Source organism: Macrobrachium nipponense, chromosome 2 (genome assembly GCF_015104395.2).
Source record: "Macrobrachium nipponense isolate FS-2020 chromosome 2, ASM1510439v2, whole genome shotgun sequence".
NCBI classification, from domain to species: Eukaryota; Metazoa; Arthropoda; class Malacostraca; order Decapoda; family Palaemonidae; genus Macrobrachium; species Macrobrachium nipponense.
The window spans coordinates 124,316,539-124,326,960 of record NC_087201.1 but is presented as its reverse complement, the minus strand read 5'-3'; positions in this window follow the sequence as shown (position 1 = coordinate 124,326,960).

Genomic DNA, 10,422 nt, shown 5'->3' with positions numbered 1-10,422 from the left:
CTGCTTGTACTTCCTTTACCATAGCCTCTGGGAAGAGATCTGCGCCCCAGAAGTAAAAATCCACGAAAGGCACAAAAAACACAGAGAGAAAATTAGCACGTGTGGCTCCTGGCGCTAACTTTTAAAGGATGGCCACTAGCGCAGCAGTCGCAAGCATGGGATAGTGTAGTAGTAGTACGAGCTGCTCCCTCTGTGGGACGGCTCCCCTCTTGGAGGGTTTTGTAGTGGGCGGAGATTTCTATTGGCATTTGGCTCGTGGTAGTGGTCTCACTCGCCTAGTGTTCATACCGACACCCTCCTAGAGGGTGAGCGAGTCAGTCATACTGACCTTTTTTCTTTATTTATTTATTCTCTGGTATGTGTTAGTACATTTACCCTAGAAATAATAGATTAAAGGATATTTCGCGCAAGCGACACGAGCTGAGCCCAGAAAAGATTTTTATCATAGTATGAGTTTTTTAAAGCATCGTTAACTCGGAGCGTCGGAAGCGTCAGCGTCGTAACCTCAGAACAAGCGTCGTAACCCAGGAGGAATTTTCCATTGAATATTTAAGAAAAAGCGTCGTAACCTCGGAACGTCGTAAGCCGGAACCGTGGTAACCCAGGGACTGCCTGTAAGCCATAAATTTTCATTCTCTCTTCAACTACTGAAACTACCAAACAGTAAAATAACCATTCATTTCTATTCTTTATTCTATCTTTACCTAATGTTTTTTTTTTTTTATTAACCCTCTTACGCCGAAGCGGTAAAAAAAAAATTGTCTCCCGTGTGCCGGAGGTGTTTCAGAGTGAGCGCAGAAGCGGAAAAAATATTTTTTTCAAAAAAATCACAGCACGCTTAGTTCTCAAGATTAAGAGTTTATTATTGGCTCCTTTTTTTGTCATTGGCTGAAGCTTGGTATGCAACCATCAGAAATGAAAAAAATTATCATTATCATATATAAATAATGCGATATATGATAGCGCAAAAACGAAATTTCATATATAATTGTATTCAAATTGCGCTATGCGCAAAACGGTTAAAGGTAACAAGTTACTTTTTTTTCGTTGTAATGTACACTAAATTGCAATCATTTTGGTATACAACACATTGTAAAACGATAAAAGCAACACAGAGAAAATATTATCACAAAATAACGTATTGAATTCATAACGCGCGAACGTAAACAAATATTTTTTTCAAAAATTCACCATAAATCTAAATATTTTCCTAGAGACTTCCAATTTCTTTCAAAATGAAGACAAATGATTGAATATTACTATACAATTGCAGTTTTCGACCATATCTGACGAGTTAAATTTGACCAAATGTCGAATTTTTTTATATATATATTTTTTATATGCAATTATTTTGGAAATAAGAAAAGCTACAACCTTCAAATATTTTTCGTTTTAATCTACATGTAATTTCGCACATTTTCATATATAAAACTCTATGAAATGCCTAATATGAAACAGAGCAAATATTCTGAGAATGGTACGTACGCATTTCGGAGATTTGTGGCGGAGAATCCGCGCGCGGAGGGAAGGAAAGATTTTTTTTTTAATTCACCATAAATCTAAATATTTTGCTAGAGAATTCAAATTTGTTTCAAGATGAAGATAAATGACTGAATATTACTAGACTGTAAGAGTTTTAGCTTACAATTGCGTTTTTCGACCATTTCGGTAGAGTCAAAGTTGACTGAACGTGGTTTTTTTTTCTATTTATCGTGATTTATATGCAAATATTTCAAAAATGAGAAAAGCTTCAACCTTCAATTATTTTTAGTTGTATTCTACATGAAATTGCGCACATTTTTACATATAAAACTTTATGTAACGGCTAATTTAAAATGGTGCAAACATTACCACAATCACACGTATGATTTTTTCGGAAGAGTTACCGCGTGGACGTAAAGAAAATGTTATTTTTTTCATAAATTCACCATAAATCGAAATATTGTGCTAGAGACTTCCAATTTGTTGCAAATGAAGGTAAATGCTTGAATATTACTAGAATATAAGCGTTTTAGCTTACAATTGCGTTTTTCGACCATTTCGGTAGAGTCAAAGTTGACTGAAGGTTGAAATTTTGGCAATTATCGTTATTTATATGAAAATATCTCAAAACTGATAAAAGCTACAACCATGGGTTGTTTTTAGTTGTATTGTGCATGAAATTGTGCACATTTCCATATATAAAACTTTTATATAAACGGCTAATTTTAAAATGGTGCAAACATTACCACAATCGCATGTATGATTTTTTTCGGAAGAGTTACGCGCGTACGTAAGGAAAAACTTTTTTCATAAATTACCATAAATCGAAATATTGCTAGAGACTTCCAATAGTTGCGAAATTAGGTAAATGATTGAATATTACTAAAATATAAGAGTTTTAGCTTACAATTGCGTTTTCGACCATTTTGGTAGAGTCAAAGTTGACCAAAGGTTGAAAAAAAAATTTTGGCAATTATCATTATTTCATATGAAAATATCTCAAAACTGATAAAAGAAAAAGCTACAATCATGAGTATTTTACTGTTGTATTCTACATAAAAATGCGCACATTTTCATATAATACTCATGTAACGGCTAATTTACAATGGTACAAAATTATGTCAAAGTGACGAAAATAATTTCGGAGATATGTCACAGATACTTTTTAGTGCGGCAAGAAAGAAATTCGCGCTTGCGCGCTGCGTAACGATTGTAAACAAAACAAACATTCCTTGATCCGTGAACTCCCAGCATCCCCAAGGCGCTGATTCAAAAGTTTTAGGCTGGTAGGCCTATAAGTAGTTTTTCCACGAATTTTAAAAAAAAATTTTGAAAAAATAAGTCGACGTAAAATACGTCCAGTCGGCACACGGGAGACAAAAAATGTCGACGTAAAATACGTCCAGTCGGCGTAAAAGGGTTAAATGTAATGCATGAATAAGTTTTTCAATTTACAGCATCCTTTTACCAATAGAATACTTAAAGCACAAGGGGTAGATGCTGACCAATAGGAGAGCAGGACCTTATGGGGTGACTAGCATCAGGAATCAATGGGAATGGAATGGAATATGAAATTTAGGCTTGAAGCCAAGCACTGGAATCCATAGGGATTATTCAGCGCTATAATGAAACTGGTTTGACATGAATATTTATGTTGATGTTTTATTTTAAACTAAATAAATAAATACAGGCGATTTTAAAATTATGATAAAAAAGGATATCCGTCATAAAAATTATAACTTCGCATTTCGTGAATGCAAACAAGAGTAAAAAACTTATATATGCATGTACCATACACATACTCATATTCATTAAGTATGCTAATAATAAACAACTTAGTGTATACACTACACTTTGCAACGTACCGGGCGGTCAATATTAAATTTCATTAAAAAGATTAATGTCTCTAAGGAATCCAACAATTCTATTAACAGCTACATCCGGACCAAGCAGTTCTACTATATCCCTGCCCACTAACCCATGTCTCTGTCGTGCCGCAGAATACTTATGGCAATGGCATATAATGTGTTCCACAGTAAGAGAGAGTCACACTGCATACAGACTGGTGCAGGTACCCCCCTCCAACAGGAATCGGTGGGTCAATCGCGTATGGCCAATTCCTTGTTTCTTTTTTTTTTTTTTAGACGACATAATACAGTTTCTACCCTACGATTTTGTTGGAAACCAGAGGGCCAATGTTCAATACTTTGTCGGATCTTCTTGTACTTTTTATTGTTGGTCAGATAGGGATGACCAACGTGCTTGCCATTATTTTTAACATATGAACGAATAGTCCATTTCATGTCAGTGGAAGGAATATGGTGGAAGAGAATGCCTTCTTTATTAATGACATCTCTTGCTTCATGGTCAGCAAGTTCATTACCCAGCAATACCACATGGGAAGGAACCCAGCAAAACTGGACAGATTTAAATTTGGAAGCAAGCCTATATAACCATTCTTGAATACGTTGAACAATTGGATGTTTAGGGTTATACTGCTGAATGGCCATGAGTGCACTATAAGAATCTGAGTAAATGGTGAAATTATTACCCTGTAGAGTAGAAGCAATCTCCAGAGATTTGGCTAATGCAGTCAATTAAGCTGTAAAAATGGATGCATTATTTGAAAGTCTGCCCACATACGAGTTATTACTATGAACAACAGCACAACCAACACCACTTGATGTCTTTGATCCATCAGTGAAAAGTTTAACAGAACCCGAATGCTTTCGGTCATGATCAAGAAAACAAGTTCTTCACTTCTTGGACATTAACAGATTTTTTAACAACAGTTTTTTTACAGACCGATGGTTCTGGGGTCAACCAAGGAGGCAGCTTAGAGCAATGTATTGCCTTAATTTTTTGGTCTTTAATAGGCACACTGTCAGCTGCAGCATTAATTCTCACATGAAAAGGCTTGGATGCTCTAGCATTTGCAAACTGCTGTGAATCGTTTTGGTTAAGGATAGATGCTGCCGGGTTTTCTGGGGAACCTCTTAGTTTGAACATATACCGCAGTCCCAGTTCCTCTCGACGTAAGTCTAGAGGGAGCTCTTCTGTGTCGGTATATAAGCTTTCAACTGGAGATGTTTTGAATGCTCCAGAACATATTCTCAGACCAGCATGATGAACTACATCCAACTCCTTAAGCTTGCTTGCACTTGCTGAAGAGTAGACTTGGCAACCATACTCAAGCTTTGATTTACATAAAGAGTCATATAACCGTTAAAAGTTGACCTCTTATCAGCACCCCAACCTTAAAACCTGAAAACTACTACTTTTAAAATGTTAAGGGGAGGATGGATGGGGCGAGTTTACTCAGTTGGCGGCGCGGGAGTTTTAAAATTGTTCTCGGTGGTCCGAGCAAATCTCGGGACTTTACAGCAACAACCTTTTGTATCTTGAAAACTTTTCGTATGTAGAGCTGTAAAATTTTTCGTATTTGCTTTCGTATCTCGAGTTTTTCATAAGTTGAGCCTTTCGTATGTCGAGGTACCACTGTATATATATATATATATATATATATATATATATATATATATATATATATATATATATATATATATATATTATATATATATATATATATATATAATATTATATATATATATATCTAGTATATATATATATATATAGATATATATATATATATATATATATATAGATATATGTATATAGTATATATGTATATATATATATATATATATATATATATATATATATATATATGTATATATGTATATATATATATATATATTATATATATATTTTTTTATATATAAATATATATATATATATATATAATATAATCTGTATATATGTATATATATATATATATATATATATATATATATATATATATATGTACGTATATATATATAAAATATATATATATATGTATATGTATATATATATATATATATATATATATATATATGTATATGTATATGTATATATATATATATAATATATATATATATATATATATATATATATACATATATATATATATATAATATATATATATACATATATCTATACATATACATTATATATATATATATATATATATATATATATATATATATACATATACATATACATATTATATATATATATATATATATATATATATATATATATATATATATACATATATATATATATATATATATATATATATATATATATATATATATATATATATACATATACATATATTATATATATATATATATATATATATATATATATATATATATATATATATATATATATATATACATATACATATACATATATATATATATATATATATATATATATATACAATTTTTGACAAATTGTTATTTGTTCCGATACGTATACAAACCCTCAGTCCTTTAACAATAGGAAGACTCAATTATTGTGGGTGGAATCTGAGTCTTATGAACAGACTGGTGTTCATCCGACCTTGGTTCCCTCCCTGGTCCTAAGAGCATAGGGAGGGATCCTAGCCTCTGCCCAACTGATCAGGGTGTGCACCACAGGATCAGTGGTCAGACTTCTGCACTAAATTTATAAGAGGGAGGCAAGCGTACCTCTTATAAATAGCAAATACACAAGAACTAGTTCCTACTTCATGAGCCAAAATGAAGTCATGTGTTTGTCTCTTGTTGGCGAGTGGTGGAAAAACAATCCTATCCCTACTGAAAAGGATAGGATGGAGCTCAGTCGTGTAGCTTACCTGCATCTGCTTCCTGTTCAGCATAGTGATGACCGCGGCCCTCTGCCCACAGGTGGAGGAGGAAGAACGAAGGAGGAAGAGAAGCCAGTCACACACACTTTCACTCGTCTATTCATGCAGTCACACAAGGATGCGATGCTGTTCTGTCCGCTCGGGTGCTGGGTAGGCTACACAACTTGTTGAGCAGCCACCACGGGTCGCAAGGAAAAGGTGTCCAAGGACCTGTGGGTAATATCCCGAAGGTGGAAGGAAGTAAAAGTGGTCTGGTTGGCCCAAACCCCTGCCTTCAGAACCTGCACCATGGAGAAGTTCTTGCGGAACACAAGGGTTGGACCAATACCTCTGACTTCGTGAGTTCTCGGACGAAGGGTACGGGTGTTGTCACTACCATCCGCATCATACGCCCTCCTGATCACCTCACGCAGCCAGAAAGAAAGTGTGTTTTTGGAAAACTCTTTCTTGGTAACCCCGGTGCTAACGAAGAGGCATCGACACTCAGGCCTGAGGTGTCAAGTTCTCTTCAGGTAGCGCCATAGTGCCCTCACAGGACAAAGTAGCATCTCATCCGCATCATTATCAGTGGAGTCCTTCAGGGAGGGGATCGTGAAAGACTCGAACTGGTCGTCAGGGACCGAAGGATTCTGAGTCTTCGCTACGAAGTTCGGGACGAAATCGAGCATCACGGATCCCCATCCCCTGGAATGCTTAACGTCAAAGGAAAGACCATGAAGTTCCCCTACTCTCTTCGCCGATGCCTGGGCCAGCAGGAAGAGGGTCTTAAGGGTCAGATCCCTGTCTGAAGACTCTCGGAGTGGCTCTAAAGGTCTTTGAGTCAAACTCCTAAGGACAAGAGTCACATCCCATCCCGGGGGCCTAAGTTCCCTGGGTGGGCAAGACCTCTCGAAGCTCTTCATAGGGAGGGAGATCTCGAAGGAGGAGGAGAGATCCACTCCTTGCAGTTTAAGGACTAGGGCCAGGGTGGCTCTGTATCCTTTAACTGCGGAGACGGAGAGGAGCTTCTCTCGGCAAAGGAAAACGAGGAAATCCACTACCTGCTGAATAGTGGCTCTGAGAGGAGAGAGACCTCGTCCACGACACCAACCACAGAAGACCACTTTCCCTGGTATACAGCTGCAGAGGACTGTCTGAGGTACCCAGCCATCTCTGTTGCTGCACTGCGAGAAAAGCCTCTCGCTCGCAAGAGATGGTGGATAACAGCCAGCCGTGAAGACACAGGGATCGAACAGACCAGTGGTACTGTTCTATGTGTGGCTGGGACAGGAGATTGTGCCAGGGGGGAATCTCTCTCGGTGCTTCGGCGAGCAGACCCAGCAGGTCCGGGTACCAAACAGCCTGAGGCCATTTGGGTGCCACCAGGATCATCCGAAGATTCGGGGCGACCAGCACCCTGCATATCACCTTGCAAATCAGACAGAACGGGGGAAAGGTGTACACGAAGAGGTTGTCCCATGGGTGTTGAAGAGCGTCCTCTGCAGCTGCCCATGGGTCCGGCACAGCCGAGTAGAAAACCTGGAGTTTTATGTTGTGCCGGGTGGCGAACAGATCTACGAATGGACGCCCCCACAGGTTGAAGAGCCTTTCCGCTGCGTCTGGGTGAAGGGACCACTCGGTTCCTATCACCTGATCCCGACGGCTGAGCTTGTCCGCCACCACATTCCTCTTGCCTGGAATGTAGCAGGCTGACAGCTCTGTTGACGTACGCCACTACCGTGGTGTTGTCGCTCATCAACACGACTGAGTGTCCCACCAGACGATCTTGAAACTCTTGGAGAGCGAGAAACTCTGCCTTGAGCTCCAGGACGTTGATGTGAAGGTGCTTGTCTTGATGGTTCCACACACCCGCTGCCAGCAACTCCTCCAGGTCAATGCGTCTGAACACAGCAACATCTCCGGGGGGGGGAGAAGTGCGAAGAGGCACTCCTCTTATGAGGTTCCCGTCGTCCAGCCGCCAGGCTAGGTCCTGCCTCACCTCCTCCGTGAGAGACACAGGGAAGAAAGGTGGGTCTCTTGCCTGTGATCAACGCTCCTTTAGTCTCCACTGAAGAGACTGCAGGTGAAGACGCCTGTGAGGGACTAGCTTCTCGAGAGACGACAGGTGACCGATCACGACCTGCCACTGCTGAGCTGGCTGCTCCTGTAGAGACAGGAACCATTCTGCTGCCTCCCTAAACCTGCTGATCCGCGAATCTACAGGGAAGACTCGCCCTGCTACCATATCGATCAGCATGCCCAGACACTTCATCCTCTGCTTGGGCTCGAGATCTGACTTCTCGTAATTCACTACGATCCCCAGATCGAGGCAGAATTCGAGGAGTCGATCTCTGTCCTGTAGCAACTGTGAGCGGGAGCTCGCCAGGACTAACCAATTGTCGAGATACCACAGAAGACATATCCCTACCGAGTGGGCCCAAGCCGACACCAGCGTGAACATTCGCGTGAACACCTGTGGGGCGGTTGAGAGACCAAAACAAAGTGCCCTGAATTGGTACACCATCCTGTCGAGGATGAAGCGGAGGTACTTCCTGGAGGATTGATGGATGGGTATCTGGAAATACGCATCCTTCAGATCCACAGAAAGCATGAAGTCGTTCTCCCTGATGGAATCGAGCACTGACCGTGCTGTTTTCATCATGAACTGAGTCTGGCGAACGAATCGGTTCAAGGGAGAGAGATCCATCACCGGGCGCCAGCCCCCGAGGACTTCTCCACCAGGAAAAGTCAACTGTAGAAGCCTGGTGACTGATCCCATACGATCTCCACAGCTCGTTTGCTCAGCATGGCTTCTACTTCCTGTCGAAGAGCCACGTCCTTGGCCGAACCAGGAACGTACGTCTGATGATGGACCAGGTTGAAGGTGAGGGGTGGCCGAGACTCGAAGGGTAGTAAATATCCCTCCCGAAGGACGTTCATTATCCAGGTCTCTGCTCCGTAGCGGTGCCATGTTGCCCAATGGCTCGCCAGGCACTCCCCACTTCCGGCAGCAGGTGAGGGGGAACGCCGTCGCTAGCATTTCCCTCCTCTCTTCAACTTCTTCTTCCCAGTTCCCCCTTGAGAGGAGGAGGACTGGGAGGAGGGCTGGTTATGGTCACTCCTTACAGTCGATGTCGAAGGCAGAGTCTTTCCTCTCGGCTTCGACGAAGTGATCGTCTTAGCCACAGAGGAAGCACTACCTAAACTCTTGGGCTTAGCCGCAGTCGTTCTAGGTTGCCCAGCCACCTTCGAGACTGCCTGGTGGACTAAACGGTCACTTTCGTCAGTGTGCCGTTGTTCCACCGCAGAGTCCACCATCTCTCTAGGGAAGAGAGAGGAGGAACTCTCCACCGGTCCATTGTGAAGACCCAAGGCCGCCTCTCGCCCAGCCGCCCAGGTCAGTCGAGTGAGGACAGCGTCCCTATGCCTCAGTACCAGGTTAGCCCACAAGTTAGCCGTCTGGTGGGCAAGGTAGGAGATAGCCTTACCTCCAGACTGGCACAGTCTCATGAAAGCCGGGTCCCTTTCTGGAGTGATGTTTCCCGAGGAGGTCATGGCTTTAGACACTGTGAGGGACCACAGGTCTATCCACGAGACTACTTGGAATGCTGCCATAGCGGTAGATTCCAAGGCAAGTGCCTCTTGCTGCGAGAACCAGAGGTTCTCCGACAAGAGCTGCTGCAGACACACCCCCGGAGTTAGCCTAGCTAGCTCCGGGTTAACCTGTTTGGGTGGCAGAGGGTCCTCAGATGGCATGTAAAAGCGCCTCTGTTGCGGTAGAGGTGGGGGAAGGAGCTTGGATGACCTGCCGGACCGAAGCGAACCCTCCTGTCCGGAGACGAGAGCGTCCACCTGGCTCAGCACACTGTCGGCCAAGGCTGATCGCGGCAGACCCACCGTCGTCCTGGGTTCCTTTTTGGGTCCCCAGAACGACTCCAAACCCAATGTAGGCTCGGAAGGTGGGAGCGGCGACCCTTCCCCAAGGTCGTTGTGCTGACGAATCAGTGCAATAACCTCAGCGAACGACCTCTGGATCTCGGGAGTGACTGCGTCCTGCAGAGACGGACCGTCAAGCCCATCTAGCGAGAACGCCTCCCGAGACCCTCCTCCTTCCACAGGAGGAACCACAACAGACCCCTCATGGTCTCTTCCTGCCACTTGCGCGTACGATCTGGTCGGTCCTAGGACCGTGCCAGGTCTGTAGGGCATCGTGGCTGGATTGC